Source organism: Acomys russatus, chromosome 12 (genome assembly GCF_903995435.1).
Source record: "Acomys russatus chromosome 12, mAcoRus1.1, whole genome shotgun sequence".
Taxonomy (NCBI): domain Eukaryota; kingdom Metazoa; phylum Chordata; class Mammalia; order Rodentia; family Muridae; genus Acomys; species Acomys russatus.
This window is the reverse complement of record NC_067148.1, coordinates 15,792,984-15,806,573: the sequence shown is the minus strand read 5'-3', so window position 1 is coordinate 15,806,573 and position 13,590 is coordinate 15,792,984. Positions and strand designations below refer to the sequence as shown.

Genomic DNA, 13,590 nt, shown 5'->3' with positions numbered 1-13,590 from the left:
GATCACCCCTTCATAGAGCTTGCTGTGTCCCAGGCACTATCCCAAATGTTCACCATTAGCAACGTACTTACTTTTACACTAGCTTTATGAAACAGACACAGCTATTACACTTACTTTACAAACAAGGGAACACAAGTACAAAGGGAAATAGTGACTTGTCCAAATTCTCATGACTGAAAGGCAGTGCCCAAATCTGAATCCAGGAAAGCTGGAGTCTGATTTCCTTCTTCAAACTTCTGTGGGATTGACTGTCCCTTAATACCATTCATAACTACATATACTTTTTTCTCTCATCATTAATAATTAAGATTTCAAATTATTTGTGGACATATGTGAGCAATGGTGTCTTGTCCTTTTTATCACCAGCAAGTCTACTACCTGTAAGTACTTGTGGTGCCCTAGTGGACTGCAGAGATCCACAGATCCCTTTTTCATGATCTCAAATCACTTTTTCGCTTAATATAAATGAAATTATCTCATACTGGCATTGTTTTTCAGAGCTTTGGTCACTACCAGAGTCCTAGCAGACAAGCAGAAAGCCACAGTAACATAAAAGATAGCTGCATCAGCACGTCCCACGCCCTTCCACTGTGGTCTGAGACTCTTTCTTACCTAGTCAATGGTGACTGTCTCCTCATTAAGTCCCTCGCATACAGCAAGGATGGAAGCTTCTACAGGAATAGAGGAACCCAATACTCTCTCTGATATCCAAGTATAACTCATATTATACAGAACTGTATCTTTCCTTCCTTACCATTATAAATATATATATATATTTTTTTTTTTCCAGGACCAAATCTTGATGCTATAATGCCATTTGGTTTTGAATAAAGCATTTTTACTTTGTGTTATTTTCTGAAAAACAAAATTAAACACTAGTATACATGAATGCGGTATCAGGGATCCACTTAGCTGAACTCTCATTTTACAAATGAGCAAATTAAGTTATGGAGACGTTAACTCCTCTGTACGACAACCATAGAGCCAGTCGTGCCCATGCTGTGGATGTCTGTGGAAGTATCTGTAGCAGATTTGTTGGTTCTTACTTAACTCTCAACAGCACAAGGTACCCTGTAGAGACAATGAATGCTACCATACAGATTTAGAAGTGTTTCCTAATGATCTCATACACTAATGTCAGCTTTACTTTCATAGACTTTTGCGCTTTCAACTCATGAATCATTCACGATAGCACAGCTTGGGAGAAAATCTTCAACACTTTTTGCGGGACACCTAGGTACAGTATGAAAGAAAAGTTTAAGATAATTCTTTGAAAGGGCAACACTTCTATGCTTACAAGATCTTAGACAATAAAATTATGATGATCCACATCTTTTAGTGAACATTTCTCGCTCTGAAGCAGAGCTAAAGTCTCACTTAATGGTGATTTCATTCATGAATATAGGTGACAAACTGGTAAACAAGTCACATGCATTGAGTACACGTTAGGGCTTTAAATACTAAATAGTGTTTTTGGTTCTACCCAAACTTACCTAAAACTTACACTATATGTCAAAAATATCTCTCTTTTAACCAGATAATGACTTGTCTTTTGCAGTTCAAGCTGGTTTTACAGAGAGGAAATAGGAGATCGCGGTCACTCTGTTGTTAGGGTGGCAGAGGCAGGAAGCTGACTGGAAGTCTGAAGCCAGCCTGGCATTTAAATCCACCCCGTGTCAACAACAGCTGCCCAGTAAGCTCCTGTCCCAAACAAGCCACAAGCAGAGAAACTAAAACTACTGGCACAGAACAAGCTGTTCATGTACTATCTGTAGAGTGCACTATGAAAGTTTGTATGCGTTTTGTAGTGCCGCCATGTTTCCACATAGGTCTAGGAAAGTCCCATGATGGAAACAGCTCAGTTGAGTAGCACACACAACTGAACATGATGTGGAGAATGGGGGAAAGAGCACGTGATCTAAATCGTCTTCATGCCAAAGGCCTGGCGGTGATTTATAGATTGAGATGGATAAAAATCAGAAACTAAAGGATCAGAAAGACTAGGACTTAACTGAAGAAATGATAGCAGCTGTTCTCAGAATTAAACTGGACAGATTACGCAACTGAATAATGAATTTAGCTCTAAAGCTTAATGATGTGTAAGTCAAAATAAAAGTTGGTTGGGCTCCACGGTTTTAAAAATTCAGACAAGGGAGAATATTCAAATGAATTTAAACACTTATTTTGTTCACTAAAGTTACAAATACGACAGATGGGCACAAGTGTAAAGCTGACTGGATGACTGAGCAACAGCTTTGGTATGTATGCATGCTTCAGAAGGCTATCGTATGCCTGACACTGTAATAGCATCCCACACTTACGGGTCTTAATCACTAAATGAGAAAACATCAGCTTTGTAACATGAAAAATGCCCTGTGTGGCCTGGTTTTCTTATGGCCAAAGTCAAGTAAGCCTATCTCCAAAACTCACACTTCTAAACATAACTCAGAACCAGGGAGGTGGCTCCATGGGTGAAGATGCTTGACACTGAGCCTGGTAACCCAAGAACCATACCTGAAAATCCCATGGCAAATGGGACTTCTACACATGTTCTGTGATACATGCTCATGTGTGTTCATGCGTGCACAGATACACACATGTAAAAACTTAAAATTTTAAATTCTAAATTCTGCATGTTTTAGCATAACCTTTCTTCTGCCTTTATTGCAAATACCTATTATGACACCCTAAGGTTGGGACTAAGAACATGGAACATAACCCTTGAATTATCAAATGTGTGAACTGTGGCTATGGCCTTGGTTGTAAGTCAGAGACCAAAGCAATATGAGGGAGAAGTTTTCTTGAAGGTTCTATAATAAAACGTGGAAAACTTTAATGAAGGGCTAAGCAGACCCCATGCTGAGGTGCTCTCAATTATCAACAACTTTGGCCATGCTGCATTTGCTCAGACCATAACCAACCAACTAAGTAAGTGTATTCAGTGGCTTCATTTGAAAGCACCGAGTTACAAAGAGATGCTTTGAGGATAAAGGATGAAGATGACAATGAAACTCTCCTGGGAAAATAAGAACCCTTGTCAGTTGGGTGAGGGCTGAAAACCTGGCCAGGTCTAAAGGGAACTTTGTCCCTTCACACCATAGGTGGAACAGGTGACTGAAAGTGGCATTAACTTGAAGTTAGCAGGATCTAAAGACTGTCCCTTACTAAAAAAACATTTTGGGGCTCTTTGAGTGAAACCAGTATTTCTTCTTAGAAGTTATGAATGTCCAAAGCTGATTATTTTTGTTGTATTGTCTCTTGAAGATACTCCCTCCTCAAGCTATATGTGCTTTCCAGACACGACCAAAACTGAGCACAGGCCCAATTGTCACACTTAAGACTCAACTAGTGATTAAGATCACAAGTGTTGGGAGGGGTCTTGAGCACTGTGTATTCAGAGATTGGTTTCTGTGACCCGAGATCTGGTTACAGCCCAGATGTGGACTGTAGATCACTGAAGAATCTCCTGTATCAATGTTGTATAAACACTGCTCCCCAATTATCTCTGATTGGTTAATAAAGAAGGTGATTAGCCAAAAAAAACTGGGCAGAGGAGACAGAAGGAGGGACTTAAGTTCCCAGAGAGGGGAAGTGGTCTCAGGTAGGTACCAGAGAGGAGAGAGAAGATGCCATGAGGAGAACCAGGAGGAGTTTGCCATGAGAACAGAGAGTTACTGCAGAAGGCCAAAGCAAGATTGAGATGGAAAATAAAAGGGCACGTGGCTGCGAGGTAGACAGATGAGCATAACTGGGTTAGGACAGATGAATACCTGCCCACTTACAGCGCTTACAGCTTGCTGAATAATAAGTCTCTGTGTCAATTATTTGGTAGCTAGGGTGAGTATTAGAAAAGGCTCCAAGTAGTATTTTGTTTCTAAGTTTTAAAAAAAATCTAAAAATGGGGCAGTTTGTTTGTTTGTTTTTCTTTAGAAGGCTGCCCTGGTGTTCCTTTTATTATGATCCCAGTCTCCCTCTGCTGACTGGTGGTTAATTTCAATAAAACTCACAGGTGATAGGAGGGAAGTAAAGATTAGCTTCTCCCACGGGCACACAAAATAACCTTGTTTCTATGTAAAAAATAAGCCTTCAAAAATGGTAAGACTGCGTCAATATACTAAATGTTTGTCTATGGTGAAATTACAAAATAAAGATGCTTGGCTATTATTTTTAATCTAAAGACTTTGTAAAAGTCACTCAAATTGTATTACTTTAACTGGATTCTGCCAGTATACAAAAATCATTTTCCCAATTAAAAATAATTCTAAAGTAATTCAAAATTTCCAGGTATAGGACACTGGAATGGGGTAATAATAGTATTTCTTTGCCCACAGAAGAACAAACTACTGCCAACACCCTTCTTTATTAGCAAGCAGGGTATTCTGTGCACATTTAAAAGGTATAAGAAGAGACGATGTCTTCGGAATCTGACTGTGGTGTGTCCTCTTTCAACTCTAAGCTACACTAAGATGTAGCAAATTTATTAACTCTTGTACCACTCCAGTAAAATCCCAGGCACTGGAAACTTCTTCAAAGCTCCATCTGAATATTGGTTCCTTTGTGCATATCAGTCAAGACATACAAAAAATAGTTCCATATCAAAGCTCTTTTCTTTTCACACATTTCATCCCAATTAGAGAAGAGACAGATGAGTGCTAACATGAGAGTTAATTTTAGAAAATATATGCAAAAAAGCCAAATGTTTTTAATTACTTTAATATTTTCCACATGTAGAATTTTATCTTACTAGACATTACAACAATGTCTAAAAAGGGGGGAAAAAAGCAAGATTCATCAGCATTCCATAGGAAATGATCTGCTGGACACAAATTAATATTTAGGTTCTTGAACTGTCTACCACTGTTGGGTGTTTGTACAGGAATCTGTGAGGATCCTAGCCACCCACATGTTTTTTTCTGACAGCAGCCTGAGGTCCTTGGAGTTAGTTATATAAGATATCTTCTTGATTTTACTGGAACCAAGGAAAAAAATTTAAAATATTTTTCTTCTTAATTTGTAACAAGCTTTCTAAGGTCGAATAAATTAATTTGTAATAAAGTGAAGATTAAACTCAATTTATGTTTCCATTAGGTCATTTCACTGGACACTAAAGTGAGGGAAATTGGCAAATCATAGCACTTAACCAGCCATGTGCCCTCTCATCTTCGCCATGAATTTGAACAGTGGGGAGGAAGAAAGATCTCTTTAGTAGTAGTATCTTGTGGTATCCTAAATAAATAAATAAACAAAATGTAGCTCTTCCTAGAGACTAGAAAATGCTTAAGCACCTTTAGAAGCAATACACCAAATATTTGATCTTAGAATATGAGACAGTCCTAGAGCTAAACACTAGCAAATATGATAAAACAACAGCGTGAGATCATATACCAGCCTGTAGTGGGTCATACGCTTCTATGATCTTACCACCTGTGAGACGTCAACTCTAGTCTGTGTATAGGCAAGAACCTGGGCTTTGCCTGTGTCATTTTCCTGAGTTCTCTCAGTGATTTCCTGCTACTAAATGCACATGCTAGTGAACTAAGAAGTGAGATGCTTCATCAAATCACACAGCAAGCAAACCTTAGAACAATTATATTCTCTCCAACCTTAAAACAGCTTCTTTAATTACCAGAATATGCCACAAGGTAACCAAGTTCCGGGGGTAGAGTGTGGCAGCTTGGGAAATTTCAAGCCTATTTTCATTTAGAGTATGAAAACTGAAGCCAGCAACCCTTCTCTTGTACCTACATGTAGCAGAGCCCCAGTTTCTACAGCTGGTCTTTCCCAGGTTCTTTGTCAGAGTAACTGGATGCCTTCCAGGGGATCCCCTGGAGACATAGTTACTTTTGTAAATTCTTTTTTTTTTTTTTTTTTTTTTTTTTTTTTTTTTTTACAATTTTATTTAATGTTTAAGTTCCTGTTTAAAATGAAAAAAAAAAAGGCACAATCTAAAAGAGAGAGAGAGAGAGAGAGAGAGAGAAAACTGAGAGAGACAGAAGATGGGTTTGTGGAAGTGGTACCTGTCCTCACGGGAATTAAGTGTCTATGGTACTTAGAGTGAGACATACAGGAGTGTCCACTCCATCGCCAGGATTTCCCAAGTGAACGGTCTTGGGTATATTACTAATGTGTTCATTTTCCTTCATAAGGAGAGTAGAAGAGGCAGCATCTCCTTTGCAATAATTAGAACTATTAGAATAATTAGGACTATTGTATGGGAACCAATAGACCACGAAAACAGTCACTGCCAGCCATGTCCAGGTGGGCAGTGTATATAAGAGTCTCAAAGGTTGGTGCTGGAGAGATGGTTCAGCGGTTAAGAGCACTGACTGCTCTTCCCAAGGTCAGGAGTTCAGTTCCCAGCAACCACATGGTGGCTCCCAACCATCTATAATGTGATCTGATGCCCTCCTCTGGCCTGCAGGTGTACATACAGGCAGAGCACTGTATACATAATAATAATAAATAAATACATCTTTAAAAAAAAAAGTCTCAAAGGCAAGCTCGTTCATCTTACCAAGAAGTCTTCCACCGCTGTACATGTCAGTGGCAATAACCTAGATTTTGGCATCACTCACATTCACCCCTGACACCAAAAGATAAGGAGTCCCAACCTCTATGCTCCACCTCTATGTCCTGAATGGGAGGGTGAAGCTCTCTGAAGCAGTTATGTCCCTCAGCGTGACCTTTCCTGTCTTCACCAGGAACTCTAACCTCACCATTCTATTCTCCCTCTTGACAGCCATCATTTTTCAGCCACTTTCCCTCAGATTTTCTGATAAATAGCAGCCCCACCCAATTTAATTAGCCTCTTTTACAACCCTAAATCAAATGTACAATTTGGGGGAAATGGGTCACAGTAGAGTCTCTTGGTAACAACCCCGGAGGACTTTCAGCTTCACTCTTACCTCAGAAATCCTTTCACTCATAGTAACACTCTTTATCTCCCCATAAACTGCACTGTGTTCTGCCAGGATCTTACCCAGCCCTACCACCCTCAGATGGCAGTGTTGCCTCCTACTCAGGAAGTTTCTCAGATCCCCATCCTTGACAGCCCTATGGGTACAGCGAGCTCAGGAAACAATCTATCTGTGCTGCCAAGGCCAAGGTTGTAAGTGACTGGACCTAGAGGGTTTTATCTTCAGTTCCTCTTGGCCTTATTCTAGCCACTAAAGATTCATGGTCATATTGGTTATCACATTTGCTTTCTCATTTTTTGGGCTGCTTCCTCTCTGACTCATCATTTCATAGCCATTTAAAACATTATCTTTGCACCCTGAAAAATAAATAGCTCTCTATTTCCTAAGTTGACAATTACTAATTAGGAAAACGTGTTATAAAATTGAAAAGTGTTTTTCATCAAGTAAAACCATATTTTCTGAGTGGTTGTTTTCCTTGCTTGTTTTGGTCCAGCTTGAAGTGGAACAGAAACAGCCTTGCACTGGAGGGAGGTCATGGAAGCTCTCTCCTACTCAGCCATCTTTACTCTACTGGTACACGGAGAGAGGGACTGAGCCGACAGGAGATGGGCTCACCCAGCTTCCCCACCGTTCTTCACTCAAACTCATGAGAGCATGGGTTTATGGCTGTCTGCCGTGGGTTAATGTTGGACACTGACATCAGGTTTGGCTCAGCACGGTCCTAGCTGTTATCACATAGCACAGAAGATGGGAAATTCTCAGTGACAGCAAAGAAGCCTCCTCACAGCTGCCTCTTCCTTTATGGATGCCAGCACCCAGGACCGGTCTCAGCGCACTTTGCAGGTGCTATCTGAGTATGGTAACTGTGAGAGTAACTAACAGAATAGCATGGAAAGTTACAGTGTGAGGGAACAGAAGAGGGAAAGTAGCTTAAGTGTCCATTTAGGAATCTCTGAGGAACATAAGCAGTAATAAGTCGGAACACAAATATGTCAGCTAGCAAAGACCTGGCAAGTTCTCAGCATTTTTACACCATTAACATAGTACAGCACACACTTTCTCCTTCCATGTGCATACTTACCAAGAAATGCCATGGAATATGTTTTTATAATAGTTCATTTTTCAAGACATGTTAATGTAGTCTATCTGTTTTAAATTTTTTCCATCCAAACTTAACTGGAAAACTTTTAAGAAAAGACCTATCACATAAGAATCAAGTTAAAAATCTATATGTAATCAAGAATTTCAAAAGAGTGATCAATATTTAACCATCAAAATATAATGCAAAAAAATTCAAACCAGGCAATGACAAACTTATTTTGGCAACTCCTTTCTGACTTCAAAACTGCTCTTTCAGAAAAATATTAAAGTAACAAAGCCAATATCCACTAACTTAACTCATATTTAGCAGGTACCTAATATTTAGCATGAGCCTAAAGATAACACTTTAAAGGGGATTTTGAAAGTACAAACACAGTATTCCCAACCAAATCAACAAAGTAATAATTAGAAATAGAGTGAACTTACTTTAGGCCAGGATGCTTCTCTGGCTGTAGCTGAAAAAGCACTGTGGCCTTCCGACAGCACACGGGCTGAAAGAAGCTTTGCCAGTGGAAACAATGTAAATGAAACATTTTACTTGGTGAAATAAGTGGATACTCTCCCTCCTCCGGAAGTGGCATCCATCAAAGCCATCAAGGTCTTTTCACAGAACTCCTCCTCCATCCCACAGTAAAAACACAACCATCCTGGTCTATTACAGCAATGGCTTCTGACAAGAATGGTTTTAGAGTCGAGTCAGATTAACACGCAACTCAATTTGGTGACGAGTGCAGGATCCTCAAAGGAGTCATCTTATTTTTTTTTTTTTCTGTGAACTCACGTGGGAGTGAAGGCGGCAGGATCAGCTAAAGAACTCTGTGAAAGAGAGGATGTTGGTCTAGCCTTAGCCTTGTCCTTGGAAGGAGCAGCACTGAATAGAGCAGCACTGTGGACCACCCACTTTCATTCTCTTCTACTAGCTTTTCCAGATGCTTCTGTCTGCTGGGCTCCCATTGCAATTTAGGAGCTGAGCTCCTACCCACATGTTAATTCTTCTCCCCACCTTGTGCCAATCAATTTTGAATTCCGCTCACCCTGGTCCTCTTCAGTCTTCATATTATATGATTTTCTTCATTTCAATGTCAGTGTTCAGTGGAGACAGTCACAGAAATATTTTTATATAACTTAACATACAAATCAGTAAGTATGTAGATATGTACATGATCATGTATCTACACATGCCATTCCTAATTGATAGACGTTAAAAGCTGCTCTTTATAAATAATAAGTTCTACTTACTTGGAAGGAGAAGAAAGTACAACTTATATATATTGTATGCTATGGAACAATGACAAAGTCTTAGAGATTGATTATCAGGCGTGGCATGCACCAATAACCTGTCAGGAGCTTGTAAAAATAAACAAGTAGCTAGATACCAGTGCTAGGGTTCCCATATCAGTGTGTATGTAGTAAGAGCTAAGTGTAGGCATAAGGTTATTGTGTAGTTTAAATTCTGATATCCTGTCTAAATGTTGTATAAACTCTGCTCCACAACTGTCCCCCAATATATCAATAAAGCAGCTTAAAGCCAGTCACTGAACAGGGGCGAGCATAGGTCTGGACTTCCTGCCAGTCAGGAGAGGAGTGAGGAGATTCAGCCAGAGGAGGCAGCCAGGGGTAAAGGTCCAAGGAAGATCTAGAGGAAAGAACTGCAGCTGAGGAAAGCTACTAAGTGCTAAGTATAGCTGGGATGTTTGCTGGGAGTGAGATAAAATAATATAGAGGGTTAAAAACAGACTCAAACTGCTCAGATTGCATTGTGAAGCCTTGCATTATAAAAGAGTCTCAACTATTTGTGTGATAGCCAGATTAAGAAATAAGCTAAGAGAAGCAAACACAGTCGTATACAAATAAGCCACAACTAAGAACACGCATTCATAACTTATTCCCAGGTTATACACATGCTGTGGTTTTCATGAACACACTGGACTTCAGTATCTGGGCCACTTAATCCTATTGTTCCAGGGTTAGGCAGCTTACACTTGCAGAGGACAGACCCTAAACTGACTTTATACCCTGCCTCCCAAGTGTTGAGATCCATATGTAAAATTATGGTTTCTATATACTAATAATACACAAACAAACCAAGATACGGTGTTTCTATAGGGTTGGCACAAATAAAGGGCCAAACCTACATTATCTAAGATATTCCCACTTCCACTGTTAAGAACAATCACAATCTTAATAAACTCAAAGCACCAGGAGAATAACACGGGGCTCCAAATTTAAACAAAACACCGTGAACCTCAGGGTCCGGGAAACCTACAAGAACTTTATGACAGGCAGATCTGGATCCTGGGGTCCTCCTCAAACTAAGGCACCAGCCAAGGAGAATATAGGCAGTAAGCTTCGAACCCCTACTAAGACCTAGCCGACGAACATGATATTCTCCACCGTTGAGTGGAGAGTGAGATCTGACCCTCACACGAACTCCGATGCCCCTTTTCTGACCATGTCCCCTGGATGGGGAGGCCTTGCGGCACTCAGAGGAAGGATAGCAAGTTACCAAGAAGAGACTCGATACTCTAAGCGCATATATAGAGGGAGGACTCCCTCAATCACAAACATAGGGGAGGGGAGAAGGGGGGAAGTGGGAGGGAGGGAAGAATGGGAGGAAACAGGGGAAGGGCTAACAATCGAGATGTAACATGAATAAACTAATAAAAAAAATTAAAAAAAAAAAAACAAACAAATACCAGAGCCATTTTAGCAACCGCTCTTACCTCTTAGTTATTGCTTTCTCTTCAGACTTCCAGTGGCTCATTACCAATGACACAGCAACACAGAAATCCTGCTAAATTTAATTATATTGCAATCCGCTTAAAGTTAAAACTATGCATTATTCAAGCTGATCTCAATTATTTTGAAATGAAGTTTAAAAAAAAAAAAACCACTACTTAGCTATGAATAATGTTTTTCAACCCAACCAAGAGCCTCAATTTCATGATTTAGAAGTCACCTCTTCATCTGTGGATGAAATCATAACTTAGAATATTTGTGTAAACTTGATACAGTTTCATAAAATGTCAACTATCAAATGTAGAAAATTATGTTTGTGCAATGCTCCATCTTAGATGTGATAAAAAAAAAAAATTGGAGGTCAATATTTCTGTTGCACTAGGAGCCCTGAGCTGTCTTGTATAAAATTAGAGTAACCATGCTACAAGGAAGACCAAGACACACCATGTATTGCCACAGTGGTAATTGTTCCAGCTGAGGACGGCCTGTTAGTCACCATAGACGCAGCCACGACAGTAAAGAAATCTCGGGAGAATTCAAGGTTTCAGGAGGATGTTCCTCTCCACTGAGGCTGCGGATGCCATGAGGCAAGGCATCCTGATGCACTCTGCCACAAATCCATTAGTGTCAGAAATGGTTTTTGTTTTATACTACCTGGATGGAGCTGGAAGTGGGTATGAGTAACAAGGTCGCCACAGTAAAGTTATAGATGAGGATGACATGATATATAATATGAAAAACTGTGACACAGAAGTAAAACTAAGGAAGTATGTTTGAAATTGAAGAGAATTATTATGTGTATTAATTTTAAGAATATAAGATACTTCCTTTTAAGGGTTCCTTCTAAGGGAAATGCCTCTCGTTTCTGAGATAATATGAAAACAGAAGGTTTTTTTTTTTCCTAACCAGAATGTCTTTTTTGTATTATTATGAGGTTAAAAAGCCAAAAGAGATAAATTCAGCACTATAAAAATATTTTATCCTTAAGAAATCAGAATAAAAATTGCTAGGCAGAATTCTAGTAACCTCATCATGCCCATTGTTAAATAATACTTTCTCTTGAATAAAGTAGACCCTGGACACATGATTAGAAGTCATCCGCATAAACACTTGATGTCATAGGTCAGAACTGGCCTTAGATCAGTGTTTGCCGAGGATAATCTGATCACATCATGCCTTATAAACACTTTCCAAGTGCCAACAGTGATGAGTAATCCAGAGAGAAAATGTGGGGAAGTGTGCTGCTGGTGGTTTATAAAGGGAGGATACGGTGACTCTGAATTATAGCCAATGAAGCTACAGTCACCTAAGAGCTAGTTCTCCAGCGTGCTTAACTCTGCAAAGCTGGCCTCTTCTGAAGTCTCCAGGGAACAGCCCAGCTTGACTCAAATGTTTGGCTTGGTGCCATCCAAGTACAAACCCAGTTCGATCTGCCTAGACTGCTAACCTACAGAACTCTGCCAAGAAACTGCTTTTGTTTTGTAGAAGCTAAATTTATGAGAATTTATTATTCAGCCCTGTAAATATAACAAACCAGTCTTGTGCCCTTATCTCATTGCTTCTATACAGAAAATAAGAATGTGAGTTTTCGTTCTGTATTTTATTTATTTAATGACATTCAGCACTTTATTAGCAGAAAGGCATCGGGGATGGACAAAACCAGCGCCCATCTGAGAGGTGTTCTGAAAAAAATCAGGCATTTCTCCATGCAGATTTAGAGGAAACACCATCATGGAAGAACCTCCCCCCAGAGTGCAGCCAGTTTGATCACCAAGCCCGGATACCAGGAACGCCTTAGGGGTTGCTAGGCTGCTGGGACAGCAGGGCTTCTATGTCGGGTTCGACGTCGATGGTGTGAAAGCGGCGACTGTACCTGCGCACCGGAACACCGTCAGGGCCCACCAGGAACTTCTCAAAGTTCCAGGTAATGTCGTTGCGGCACACTGGGGACCAAAGGATGTACTTGGGGTCGGTCATGAGCGCAGTGGGCTCGTCACTGGGCGCAGGCAAGGCCTCCCGCAGGAAGGTGAAGAGCGGGTGGGCTTTCTCACCGTTCACGGCGCACTTTTCAAACAATGTAAAGTTGGGTTCGAACCCACCACCGGGTCGAATATACTTGAGGGAATTCAGAATCTCTTCGTTCTTGGCGTTCTCCTGATGTCCAAACTGGTTGCACGGGAAACCGAGCACCCTCAGGCCACGAGGCCCCAGGCGTCTCTGCAGATCGTTCATCTCGGTGTAGTCCCGGGTTGTGGTGCCTCAGAGGGACAGGACATTCTCGATGAGCAGCACCTTGCCCCGCAGGGAGCCCAGGCTCACAGGCTCCCGCGCAGAGAAGGCATACACGGTGGACTGCACCGCTGCCGCCCCGGAGAGCCGAGCAGAGCACATATTGTAGGAGCTAGTGAACTCAAAAACAAGCAGAATCCAGACTGACGTTCTGTATTTTAAACTAGCTACACTTTTCTTTTTAAATGAATCTTAGTCAAAATGCCAGCTAACCTTTTGTTTTTAACAAAAAACTTTAGAATACTGACATGTTCTCTTCCCTTATGTAGCAGCCTAGGCTTTACAGCTGAGGACATGGTATTTGGAAAAGAAATAATGACCAGGCCTTGTTAAACAGTCAACCCATGAAGAAATTAGACATCATAGAGACTCTTGACTACTTTCCAGAACTGACTTTCTCAGAGAACTACAAATTTGGGTCTTTCACTTTGTATCACAAAAGTTTTTAGTATGAAGTAAAGAAAAAAATTTTAAATGAATGTTCATATATCTTTCGCCTGGATTTAGCAACTAATATTCTGCCCCTGCTCTATTTATGGGTAAA

The 13,590-nt window shown here is 40.4% G+C and overlaps 1 protein-coding gene and 1 pseudogene across 1 annotated transcript in view; both read right to left on the bottom strand.

Moving 5' to 3' along the window:
• Pard3b (par-3 family cell polarity regulator beta) overlaps nt 1-13,590 on the bottom strand; it is a 979,071-nt gene that overhangs the window by 788,934 nt on the left and 176,547 nt on the right. The gene's annotated exons all lie outside the window — the stretch shown is intronic.
• On the bottom strand, nt 12,370-13,148 carry LOC127196326 (glutathione peroxidase 1-like; annotated as a pseudogene).